The sequence below is a fragment of the Pleurodeles waltl genome, chromosome 1_2 (assembly GCF_031143425.1).
Source record: "Pleurodeles waltl isolate 20211129_DDA chromosome 1_2, aPleWal1.hap1.20221129, whole genome shotgun sequence".
NCBI lineage: Eukaryota > Metazoa > Chordata > Amphibia > Caudata > Salamandridae > Pleurodeles > Pleurodeles waltl.
In genome coordinates, this window is record NC_090437.1 from 268,644,476 (window position 1) to 268,658,320 (window position 13,845).

At 44.1% G+C, this 13,845-nt stretch overlaps 1 long non-coding RNA gene across 5 annotated transcripts in view; it reads right to left on the reverse strand.

Moving 5' to 3' along the window:
* Positions 1-13,845, reverse strand: part of LOC138299629 (uncharacterized) — a 146,753-nt gene that overhangs the window by 55,301 nt on the left and 77,607 nt on the right. The gene's annotated exons all lie outside the window — the stretch shown is intronic.

The following is a 13,845-nucleotide window of genomic DNA, read 5'->3' on the forward strand; positions in this document are numbered from 1 at the left end:
TATGGGGGTTGGGAGTGAAAAAAAATGGCGCAAATCGGGTTGAGGCGAAAAAATTGCCTCAACCTGACTTGCCCCATTTCTTGACGCCCAAGCTCCATTTTCCCCTACGCCGGCGCTGCCTGGTGTACGTCGTTTTTTTTAACGCACACCAGACGGCGCCGGCGGCTAACGCCGGCTAACGTCATTCAATAAATACGGCGCCCGCATGGCGCTTCAGAATGGCGTTAGCCGGCCCTAATTTTTTTTACGCAAAACTGCGTTAGCGCAGTTTTGCGTCAAAAAGTATAAATATGGGCCTTAATCTACAGGCCCTGTGCACACATAGTGCACCTTACTAGGGACTTATAAGTAAATTAAATAATCCAATTGAGTATGATCCAGTGTCACCATATTTTAAGGGATAGATCATGTGCACTTTAGCACTGGTTAGCAGTGGTAAAGTGCACAGAGTGCTAAAACCAGCAAAAACAGTGTCCAGAAAGTGGAGGGAGTCAGGCAAAAAGTTCTAACACCTAGTATATGGTACCAGTGGTACCCAGGGCATGGGTGTGAAAGGGGTCACCAGGGCCTGTGGCACTGATTATGCCACCCTGAGCAACCCAAGTGAACAGTTGCCAGCAGGCCTGCCATTGCAAACTGCAATGTAAACTCAACATTGCCCACACCATCTGCGATAAGTTCATAGTACTGCCTGTACTATATGCCTGTCTCCCCTAAGGTAGGCCTCCTGAGCCCAGGCAGAAGGGTGCATATTAAAGGTATGGACATATATGTGCAAGCATATATGTCCCTATAGCAGCCTTTTCAATCAAAGGTTACTATAAGTGATCAGCGGTCCCAGGCTCCCCAAGAATGCCACCCTCATTATGGTCCAGCTAAAATATGTCACGCTTGATATCAAACAACTTGTTTCCTTAAGCCTGATTCAAATTCGAAGTCAGATTTAATGTGACATGCACCCACGTGGCTACTTTTGAGATTGCACGCCTGGTTGCCCCAGCATTTCTTATACCCCAGCTAACAGTTTGCAGCTACTGTTGCAAGACAGGATGCTGACCCCCCCCGAAAGGAGGTGATAATACCAAAGAGGAGGACAAAACCACCCCCTTGCTCCAGGCATGTTTGCACCCGGGCAGACAGACGAATAAGGTAGTCAGGAGTGGCAAAATAGAGGGTACTGGTTTGGAAAGGTGAAAACCCCTGGATGTAGTCATCTTGAGGGCAGATTAGCTGCAGGGACTAAAAGCCCATTGGCCGCTTGTCTCCGCACCCATAACACCCCTAAATCTTGGATTTAAGGGGCATCCCTGACACCAGAACATTAGATCTGCTCATGAACTGCGACCAAGGACAAAGAAGACACCCATGTCTGCACCTGCAGGACTTCACGAAGAAAAGAGAGCAAAACTGTGCACCTGTGACAGCCACCCTGCATGACCATGACTATGACTAGTCCTGGACAAGAGAAAAAGCAAGGAGACCCTCTCTGCAACTGAAAGGCATCACCAGAAATCCCTTGAGCTACAGGTACTAATCGCCTGCACACAGAAACCACATTGCTGGGACCAAGAAGTTAATGGCTCTAGGGTCCACAGAAGGATCACCCTAAAGTAAATGATCTAATGGTTTCTGGGAAATGTAGATTTGACCCCCAGCAAGTTTCAGTTCACTAGCGCTTTCCCCTGGACTCCAGGATGTCAATGTCAAAGTCTCCAAGAGCTGTGTTTGCCACTGCCAAGGTTTGTTGATGGCCAGTCCAGCTACTGACCTCTTTGGTCAACCTGCACTTTGAAGGAACACCCTCGCAACTTCAATTACCCACCTCAGTGGCTCCGTCATTGTGTTTTTGCATCTGTTTCCTCACCAGCACCATCTCAGTGGTAAAGCCAGCACCCCAGCTTCCGTTCAGCATAAAGGATAGCCAAGCACACCTCTGCACACTAGACGCTTGAGCTAAGAAGAGGAGTTCTACCTGGTGATTCCTGGTCCAGGGTCCTACACAAGCTGAACCCCCAGTGGGTTCCCCTGAACTTGACCTGCAAGTGATTGAGTGCCACAAATGTGATTTTTCAGAACCCATGACTCCCAATTTCAGCACCAAGGACAGCCAGGACACGTCTGCACCCGAACTCACAAACAAGGTAAAATTGGTCTGACTGTTGAAGCTTGGTCCTGGGACCCACATCACATTAACTTCAAGTGAGTTCCCCTGAATTCACCCTGCAAGTGACTGAGAGTCACTAGTGATTTCTCCCATTGACCATAATGGTCCAGTTTGGCAGCTTGTAAAGAACTGATTTATTCTCTACTCTAATTATAACAATCTGCTCTATTTTTATAAATTGGTGTTGGAGTTCTCTTTAGTTGTGTCATTTGCTTATTGTCCATGTTGGTACTCTGACATTCTGAACACTTGTTCTTCTAGTAAAGCCTGACTGCTCTTTGCCACACTACTAGAACTAAGCTGGGGATTTCTTAGTGTGAATTCAAAGGACCCAGTTTGGGGTATTGTGAGAGTATTACATAGTGAGACTTACCCAGCCTCACTGCATAATGCTCCTCTTTTCTAAAGTATTTAACAAGTAGGGCATGTGGGTTTACATTTTACATGTCCAGCAGTGAAAAACTCCTAAAGTCATTTTCACAGTTGAAAGGCCTATCTCTACCATAGACTAACACTAGGTTGCCTTATTACATTTAATAAATGCTAAGTTTAGACTGGGAGCAGATAGAGAAATAATTATTGAACTCTTTTGACTTGTACTTTAAAATCCTCTTTAATTGTAAAGTCATATTTTAACTACAATTTTGAAAAATGCCAGTTTTAGAAAGTTGACATTTTTGTGCCCAAATTAACTGGACCTTCCTGCCAACTGCCAAGGCCACAGGACATGGAGCAAAAGGACAGGGTGGGCTAGTCTGACAGGATTGTTGAGGAGGGGCTGTACCCAGCCCTGTTTACACTTCCAAGGACATTGCCTATAGCACACACAAACCTGAAACCAGGGCGGTCCTTGTTTTTGTCACCATAGAAAGGGGGGAGACTGGCGTGGGGCTGGGACCTACCTCCAAGATGCTCTGATGAAGGTTGATTGTGCTGCATTTCCCACTATATTCTTTGCTGCTGCAAATCCTTTTCAGCTGGACCTCTCAACTATGTTTGTTTGTGGCTACAGCCTGCTGCCTCCTCTTGGTGAGGAAACCACAGCTCCAGAAAAAACTTCCTTCTAAGTCTGATGGTGGAAATCTTTACCAGGCTCAATGCCAAACAGCACCTCACTGATGAAGATTCAGTCTTTAAACTAAAAATTCATCTTTTCCTGCTCTGAACATTTCCTGCCTTCATCAACAGGTTCACCAATACTTTGTCCAAAAGCTCCCCATTGTCAACACAACCTCCTCTTCTGCTTCAGCTCGCTGTCCGACCCTGCTGAGGACTCTACCTTCTTAAAGATTTTTTAAAGAAATATTTTACGTCTTAGTTAACTCTTATAGCGGGGCAAACCTGGTTCCTGCAGGTGACCCAGTTCTGCCGTGGTTGGCCTTAACATGTGACCTTGACCAGGTCTTGGTTGACCTGATGCACATGGTTGGTGCTTTGCTATTTTGGCACTATTTTCTCCTAAAAGCTTTAGAAATTCATAACTACATTTGCCCAGTAGTGACCCTCATGTACAATATATTTGTTATGCAAAAAAGGAAGTAGGAAATGCTGGATAGTTTCAACGTTTTAGGTGGAGAACAGCACTCTACAACACCATCAACACTCCAAAACTGCTCACCTAAAATGCCTGTTTTTGTAGTTAAGGTTTTAAGTGTAGGATCAGCATAGTGCCATCCATGCAGAGCTACAAACGTTTCAAAGGCTTTTGCTGTTATTGGAGCAAAGTCTTTAAGCAAAGGATTAGCTAGCGCCATCCAGCATGTTCCATCCATACTGAGCTTAAAAAAGGGAAACGCTTCTTGCCACTTCTAGCACAGTATTACCATGTTGATTAGTAACTTACTATCCAAGCCAACCTGGAATGAATTAAAGCAGCCCCTAAGCCATTTGAGCTCGTTAGAGACACATAGCTCTTTGCCCAGACACATGGAATCACCTAGTGCAAGTCAAAGCAATACCCATCAGGTTTGAGTGCTGCAAAAACTATGCAAAAAAGGAATTATGGAAAAGTGGGCAGTTCCCAAGTTCTAGGTGCAGAACTGCTCCTTTATATGGAACACTCTACAACACCACTGACAGTCAAAGCTACTCTCCTCAAATGCCTGTCTTTCTAGCAGAGTTTTAAGCATAGGTACTATGGTTCAAAATTGTGATTCAAATGGGTGGCTGCAATATAAAGTTTCACAGAGAATCCTTCTATGATTGTTTAGTTAAAAATTACAAAATGCATATAAATGAACAATATAAAGTTCATAGACGTTCAATGACATCTCACACATATTGGTGTGCTGCTTTTCCTCTCATGAAAATCATAGGACTCTAAGTGAAAATTAAAAAAGCAACGAAGCAACAATGTACCTTACAATACTACAATAACAACACCAAACTAAAGAAACCATGGCCAGAAATGTTTTCTTTTGCATGGGGTTAACCATAATAAAAAACAATAAAAATAAATGCCTTTACGGTGGACACATAGCATGTACTCTATCTCTTTCCTTAGCCTTGCCAGTTGCTAATCCACACTGTTACCTTTGCCCCCGTTCACTCACCATTACTCATAAACTTGCTCTTATTCTAATACCCCCTAACATCTATCCATTACCCTAACACTAACCATTTCTCTTGCCACATCCCATCTCTAAACCTCATCCCAAAGGCCTTATCCCCTCTTGGGGATATCATGCCCATGTTTGCCTACGTGGCAACAATGTTGAGAGAACAGAGTGATGAGAAATGACGTGGGGATCCCAAAAGAGCATTGTTGTTGTTAGACTTTTCATCCTTGGTGTGGTCTCCCTTAACTTTTTGCCTCTGTTCCCCAGGTTGTTGATGTGTGCTGGACTCTGATTTTGCTGTTTTTGTTACTCTGGGCACTTTACCGCTGCTTATCAGTGCTAAAGTGCAAGTGCTCCTTTACAAAACATGTATGTATTTGGTTTATCCACAATTGGCATATTTGGTTTACTAGTAAGTCCCTAGTAAAGTGCAGTAGAGGTGCCAGGGCCTGTAAATCAAATGCTACTAGTGGACCCGCAGCACTGGTTGTGCCACCCACATAAGGAGCTCTGTAATCATGCCTCAGACCTGCTATTGCAGTGTCTGTGTGTGCAATTTTAACTGTAAATTCGACTTGGCAAGTGTACCCACTTGCCAGACCTAGACCTTTTCTTACTTGTCAGACACCCCTAAGGTAGGCCCTAGGTAGCCCCAAGGGCAGGGTGCATTGTATGGTTAAGGGAGGACATATAGTAATGTGTTATATATGTCCTGACAGTGAAATATTGCTAAATTCGTTTTTCACTGTTGCAAGGCCTGTCCCTCTCATTGGTTAACATGGGGGCTACCTTTAAATCTGATTAAAGTGTAGATTCCCTTTGGGAGTGGATGGACATGTGGAGTTTGGGGTCTTTGAGCTCGCAATTTAAAAATACATCTTTTAGTGAAGTTGATTTTAAAACTGTGTGTTTGAAAATGCCACTTTTAGAAAGTGAGCATTTTCTTGCTTATACCATTTCTGTGACTCTGCCTGTTTGTGGATTCCCTGTCTGGGTCAGTTTGACAGTTGGGCTGGTTGCACCTCACACTAGACAGTGACACAAAGGGAGCTGGGGTGTAGCCTGCATATCCTGAAGAGCCACCTGATGAGCCATGTGCTAGGAGGGAGGGGAGGAGTGGTCACTCACACCTGAAAGGGCTGTGCCTGCCCTCACACAATGCAGTCTCCAACCCCTGGTGAGCGTCTGGGGCCTGGCCTGGGCAAGGCAGGATTTCACATTCCAAAGAGACTTTAATTTGAATTAGAACATTGGAATGCTGGGGGCTCCATTGAAAACAATGGAGTGCTGCGGGCTTTTACTGGCCGGTAAAAGCCTGCAGCGCCAACATTCCAATGTTCGCTTTGTTCACAGCAACAGCTGTGAACAAAGCCTCACGGAGCCCGAGGGGATTGTAATCCCCTCGGGCTCTGTAAATTTTTTTTTTTTTTAATAGAACATTCTGCCCTGTGGGGCAGAATGTTCTAATAGCCTTAGAACCCGCCGTAGCGGGCTCTACCGGCTATTAAAGTCCCTCTCCCTTGTTAAATGCCTTCGGCTCGGGCATTTAACGCGGGGAGCGGGCCTTTAATAGCCGGTAGAGCCCGCTACGGCGGGTTCTAAGGCTATAGTAGGCCTACTTAAAAGGGGAAATTGGGTATAAGAAGGGCACCCAAAACCACAGACTTGAGAAACCCTTCTGGAAACAAGAGGAACCTCTGCCTGGAGAAGAGCTGAAGAGCTGAGGAAGAAGGGCTGCCCTGCCTGTGACTGTGATTTGTGGAGCTATCGTGCAGTTGCTGCTTCTGCCAGAGTAAGAGGGCAAAGACTGGACTTTGTGTGCCTTCCATCTTGAGAAGAAATCTCCAAGGGCTTGATCTAGAGCTTGCCTCCTGTTGTTAGAAGTCTCAGGGACAGCAAAGACTTCTCTCTGCCAGCACCCGGAGTCTCTGGAGAGACTCCTACTCTGCCCTGTGGTGCCCATCCAGTTCCTGGGACCCTGAAAGGAGAAGCTGGCAGCCTAAAGACAAGGAAATCCACGCACAGAGCGCCGTGCGGGGAAAAGATCGATGCGACTCCGATCTGCAGCTGAAGAAACGACGTGCTGCCGGCTCCGCAGCTGAGAAACGACGCTCGCAGGAAACACGACCGAAGAATCGATGCACGGGGCAGGAGAAACGACGCTCAGCATCGCTGACGGAGGTTGGGAGATCACAACCTGTGCTGTGGGGTTTTCGGATCATCGTGAGGCTGGATTTCTGACTCAAGTACCGCCGTGCGTGGAAAAACAATGCAAGGCCTGCCCGGACCCGAGAGTGCTGACCGGATCGGCTCACCGCTCTCCTGCGGAGAGAAGAAGTGACGCACCCCGACCTGGTGAAAGGAGAAACAATGCAAGGTCCCGCTCGTAAGTGGAATCAATGCCTCGCAAGCCCTTTTTTGACACGCACTCACCCATGCAGGGTTATTTTTGACGCGCACCAAGTACATTTTCACGCTAGCGGTGCTAGTATGTTTTTAAAATTACTTAAATACTCTTTTTGCATTTTTATTGATAACTTGACTTGTGTATTCTGGATTTTTGTCGTTTTGGTCTTGTTTTGTTTAGATAAATATTTCCTATTTTTCTAAACTGGTGTTGTGTCATTTTGTAGTGTTTTCATTAAGTTACAGTGTGTGTTGTTACAAATACTTTACACCTAGCACTCTGAAATTAAGCCTACTGCTCTGCCAAGCTACCAAGGGGGAAAGCAGGGGATAGATGAGGGTGCTTCTCTTTTACCCTGACTAGTGTGAGGGTCCTTGCTTGAACAGGGGGTAACCTGACTGTGAACCAAAGACCCCATTTCTAACAGTTGTGCTATTCTTTTCCCTCCTCTCATGATCCCCTTATCTTATATTATGATACACACTAACCACGCATGCTACCAAGCCTAGTATCATGTCCACCACCCTAAATGCAGTCACAAGGGCTGAAATTTGCCAATACAGGCCCTAAATGAAAATGTATAGATTAAGTCATCAGTGATTCTATTTTCTAGTTCATTCGTGGGGTGGACCCAGACGAGCCATTTTCACATTGGGTACTTTATACCACCAATTCCTGTTTACCGAATTAAAGGTACACTGAGATCACTATGCTTTAATAGCACAATTAGAACTGTAGTAAAATATTCAAAAACTAAAAAGTGTTCTTTTGCAATTCACCACTGCACCACCGAAATCAGTCAAAACAGAAACACCCAGTATCTCTAGATATGCCTACCTTACTAACAAGGACACCAGGTGGCTGTCTATGAACGATTCACAAAGAAAAACATACAAATATGCAGGTCATAATGTGGCAAGCAAGGAGTGCATTGTGACGAAGTAATAGTATGTATGGCCCACACCAAACGGAACATGACGGTTTTCACAAATTGCTTGAGCAAATAGGCACTCTTCCCCTTTCTGCTTGTGCAAATGCTTCTTAGGTAATGGCATAAACACGTAAGTGTGACTTAGGGTGGAGCTGCAACAAAAGCATATTTTCCTTCACCATCTTGTCTTTCAAGTTCCTTCACGAACACCTTCAATTTGACACAGTGGAAATGCAAGCTTTATTTAGTAAGGCAGTTATGGTATGGTATGCATGATAATCTATTGTCCAGCACAATAGCCTACCCAATGCAGATATGTGAAATATCACAGTGATATTCAGACTCATTGTTTTGACACTTTTGCTATGTCCCCGTTTCTCATCTGGAATGTAAGAATTTCACTTTTTCCTTATATCTGCTCTTGCTTCTCACATTAAGACACTCATTAAGAATGAACTTTAATATCATATTGAGTAGCAGCTTGAGTTTATACCTAACTCAGCATTATGATTCATGATGTAATGCTACAATACACTAATGCAACATGCTTTAATACCACTTTGGCTTCCAGAGACAAGACCTTTCCCCAGAAAAAGGCGTGGAGTGCTGGGTAACGAGGAAATATGTGGAGTGGCACTCATTTGCACATGCTATTGTTCATTCAACTGAGGTCTCGAGAGTAACTCTTGGAATCGCCGATAATACTGCATTGCGGAATTCCTGAGACTTCAAGTATTGGTAATACCACCTATGGTTTTGCCACTCTACAATTACTGGGTGTCTCTTACTGGATGTCTATGCCAGTGCTTAATTCGTAAATAAAAACGTGCCGGTGCTCAAAATCCTCCTCTTAAACCCGCGGCTGCTGCAATTAAATGTGGGAACACGGAATACTGAGGCGGCGTAATCCTGAAGCCATCACGGCCGCTTCAGTCCATATAAAGCCACCCCCTGCCCCTTCAGCTCACTCCGGCAGCTTTCTACTTTCTCCCTTTGTGACGCTTCTTCCTTTTTCCCTTCCTCCGTCTTTCCCACATGTGTCTTTTGCTTGCAGCAAATGCTTGAGGCAGAAGAAAGCGCCGGCCATCAAAAATAAGTGCCGGTGCTCAGCACCGGAAACAACAAGCACAAATTAAGCACTGGTCTATGCCAATATGTCTATCATTTACAAGGATTGTAAGGGTACCTCTATGTTCCTATTCTTTCCCAGGATTGCCATTGAATCAATATATCCCTATCTTTACCCTGGGTTCTATCAGTTCCATTTTGTGGCTAGTCGTTCTCATTATTGTCCCTCAGTCTATTATGTTGTCCCTGTTCTTCTCCAAGATTGTCACACTATCATTAGCCCATTGTCCGTTCCAGAAGGCCATGCTATCTTTGTCTCTGTTCTTAAGGTTTGGCATGCTATAACTGTGCCCCTATTCTGTCCCATAATTATTACACCATAACTATTCTTTAAATCTTCCTGGACAGCAGCACTCTCAATATATTACTTTTTGGCACCTGATGGTCACGTCGCCAGCGGTTTTTATCTACGTCTGGTTGTGGCTAGTGTCTTTCTTCACTGACCCGAAATTCACATTCTGTCTGTAATGGTGTGATCCCGGAGAATCCGTATCTGGTTTATGTCACCAATAATGTGACATAAGTGCAAGGCGTTATTCGGTTTCTATTGGCATGACTGCACTCTCTTTTTAGCCAGTGGTTAGTTGGTGCTCGGTATGTGGCTTATTTCTTTCTAACTCACAATTGCGTCCTGCAATCACTCTTCTGCTGTTCGTTTTATATTTTTAATGGTTGCAAGGTTACCTTTTTCATGGACACAAGGCTAATTTATTGTTGCTGTTTTTGTGCTCTGAGTCTTTTATCCTCATATTATTTCATCATTGATAGACAGGTGCAGACTGTGTGCTGCTCCTCTTGGTTGAGTCTTATCCTTTCAAAGCCCCTGAGGCGATATTCAATTAAGCTCAATTTCTTGATTTGTTTTTTGCAGTTCTTCCATGCATTCTTAAAGCAGGAACCATAGCGCAATCCGTATGTAATCTTAATGGTTAAAATCTTCCTGCAGATCCACAGCTTTAGCCACCATGCACATGAGGAGGTGAGTGTTGTTGGGAAGTGGCAATGCTGCACTTAGACACTTTAGCAGTCAAACTAACCCCAAGTTAGAGAAAGGCGCAATTCTGTTGTCTTTGAGTCTTTCTAGTATCATTCTAATTGTTCACGGTTCCTTTTATTCACTGGGCAACAGGAATTGAATTGAATAGCAAACATATGATAACAACTGGAAAACGCTTACAGTGCGGATCTATGCCCTTTGCATGAACTGGACTGACATATCTAGTATTCCTTCTTGTTACACACTCGCCTTCTAAACAAGCTTTATTGAAGACTCTAAGAGCAAGGCAAACAAGAAAGACTTTCTCGGAGAGGGGCACAAAAAGTAGCCAGTCTTAGATCACACTGACTTTATTTGTTTCCACTGCAGGGTTTTATTTTCTGCTGCCTTGACAGGTGCTTGGTCTACTGTGGTGACAGAGAGTTGATCCTACTCTCCCTTTGCAGAATGGTTGGCTCAGCTAACATAGTGCAGCGGCACTTTCCTTGCGCCCCTTAGTCCCCCCCTATCGCTACCATGTGTGCGACGTATTTAAAATACGGCGCACCGTGGCATAGGATAGGGGGCAATAGAGTATTTTTTTTAACGCCATTGATGTACTCTGCAGGAGTGGCGCCAACATTTTTGTGCTACTCCTGCAGAGTACATAGGGCCCCCTTATAAATAATGAAAACCCATTTTAACGCCTGCTCTGAACAGGCGTTAATATTGCCAAAAAAATGGCGCAAGGAAATCTCTTAGAATTCCTTGTGCCACTTTTTCAGCCCCTCCCCCCTCAAACGGGGAAACGCCCCCCTTGCATACATCATGCCTGGCAGAGGCATAAAGTAGCACAACGGTTTACAAAGTGGTGCAATGCATGCATTGCGCCACTTTGTAAATATGGTGTGGGGAAAATGCATACACGTTTTCCAGCTATACATTTAATGTTATGCAAACAACACAGCCTGACACCATCCTTACATAACACACCATTGATGTATTAGTTTCAGACAACTAGAATTATGCAGTTTTGCAGATAGGGCATTTTCCAAATAGTTATGAATTTAGTCACACAATTCACTATCTTTCTAGCTCAGAATGATGAAACATATGTGAAAAAGTACTATGTGTAGTGCACTGCAGTGGCAGGCCCCTTAGAAAGGTCAATGGTCACTTTTGCAGTTGCTGATTGCTGTATTTGCGCAGACAATGCTATATGTGTTTGAATGACAAAATAGCGAAAAAAACACTGTCACATAACGTACTTCATTTTGCTACATAATTTGCCTTTTCGTGCTGCACAATTCATCATGCCTTTTCAATAATCTGTCCCCATTGCAGTTTAATTGCAGAAGCCTGGTTACAAAGAATTAGCACTCATTAAATGTTCACAAAAATCGGGTGCGGATGTTAATTGACATACAATTTGTATCTTTCTGCCAACCTTTGCTACACGTATTCATAGATAAGATTTTCTTTTCAGATTTAAAAATTAAATGTATGTTTGTCAAGTCCATTTTCTTAACTCTCTTTATGTGCTATTATAAAGCCGAATAGTAAAACATGTTTTTGTGTCGAATACTCAAAACATATAATAAATCTGGGATTTATATCAGAAAACCACTGAAAAATATTATAGTATAGTATTGTTATTGAGTTCTCGTAAAGGCCAAGTGGGGGCGCACTATGTCTTCGGCACCATGTTATTGTTAATATTTTCAGTGATCGCGAGCTTCCTTTCATGTGCCTAGAAGTTTATTAGCTTTCATTACTATGCCAAGGTTCATGTGATGAACAAATCGAAGTTCTCAAGGTGCCAGATCAAAGCTACTAAGAAGTAAGTATCTCACATTTTATATTAATCTTTCCCTCCAATGGAGAATGAGTGCAAAAAATGGAAGGGAGTCCGGTTTCAAACGTATTTTGAACCATGGTCTTGGTTTGTCAAATATGTATTTTATACTTTAATGCCAAGTTTTCAAAAAATAAAAGTAAAGCTAATGTTTTGGTAGAATGAATAAACACTGACAAACACAAAAGTTGTTTTATGGCGCATGCATGCAGGAGTGCAAAACGTACAGAACACAAGCAAACACAGCATGCACACTGACAAGAACACCAACAGAAACCAATTGTCTCAAGGGACAAGACACATACAGGCATCCATGCACACAAATAAGCAAACACAGAGGCATCAATGCAGACAGACCAAGAGTCTCGTTGTTCATTGAGGAAATAGGGTGGTGTGCATCAGCAGAGCACATGATGTAGGGCAGTAGGGGAAAACTGAACGATATGCCTCATGGGGCACTCAAATGAAGTGAGCAACTGGTGAAGCGCATTGGGAGAGCACTCTGTGAAGGACAGTTCCGGGCATAGGAATGGGTCTGTTGTGTCAGTAGAGGGCGCAGTGCAGTAAGCAGCATACAGTGATGCACATCTGGGTCACATGTTGTTGTACCGTAGGTCAAAATAGGGTGAGGTGTGGCAGGTCTCAGGTTGTCTCTTGATACTAGGGAGCAGTTATACATGGCTGTTTGTTTTCTTTGCATTATAGTACTTGTAGTATTATTCCCACAAAACATACAGGTGATGGAAAGAATGTTTGCAAGAAGTCTAGCTGCTGGCAATTGCTTTGGGTAGCAATCCAACCCATTGCTCTTTTACCCAACATGCCACCTCAGCTTGGACCCAACCATATGCAAGTACGTTATGCTCCTCCTCCAGATGGAACAGTCCAAATCCTCCCTGAACCCGAACTCAAGCAATTCAAAACTGCTTTCACCCTGATTCTAGCTCATCAGTGGGGTGTAGCTTGGTTCCATTAGCACAGAGAGCACAGGACTCACGTCTGGGCATACCCTTGCGACTTAAGGTGGTACATAAAACAAACAGAAGGTGATGGGGGAATGCATGCAATAACTCTAAATCCTGGCAATCACCTAGGGCAGCACTCCAACCTACTGTTGTTTTGCCAATCATGCTATGTCGATTTGGATCCAGATATATTCAAATCAGTCTTGACTCTACTTTAACAGGAATGGGTTAGTCCACACTGCTAGGTCCTCCCTGAACTGAAAAACATGGAGCCCAAGACTGGTTCACCCTGATTGTGACTCATCGGTCAAGTGTAGATTGCTGCCAGTGGGCACGGGACCCATGTCTGGTCAAACCTTTGGCACTAAGGGTACTGCTTCAAACACTCAGAATGTGACAGAGGAATGCTTGCAATAAGTCTAACTCTTAGCAATCGCTCAGGGTAGCATTCCAACCCATTGTTTTTTTGCACACCATACCCACCAAACCATCCAAGTTTGGATCCAGCCACATGCAAATGAGTCTTGACCCTGCTCCAAGAAGAACAGTCCAACCCACACAGCCAGGTCAGGGCCTCCCTGAACTGGAACACAAGTAACCCAAGACCAGTTTTGTTCTGATTGGAACTCATCAGTCAGGTGTAGCTTAATTGCAGTGGCACAGTGATCACAAGACCCACATTTGCATATACCTTTGCCACTTAAGCTGTTACATCAAACACAACAAAGGTGGGGGAGAGCACTTGGCCAAGCAACATGGCTGGCATTCTTAATAATCCTCCTGAATCCTGTGACTGAGTGCCAGATTGGACCGGATCAAGCTTCTGGACCACTGTGTGGCACCCCTGGGGACATTCTGGTG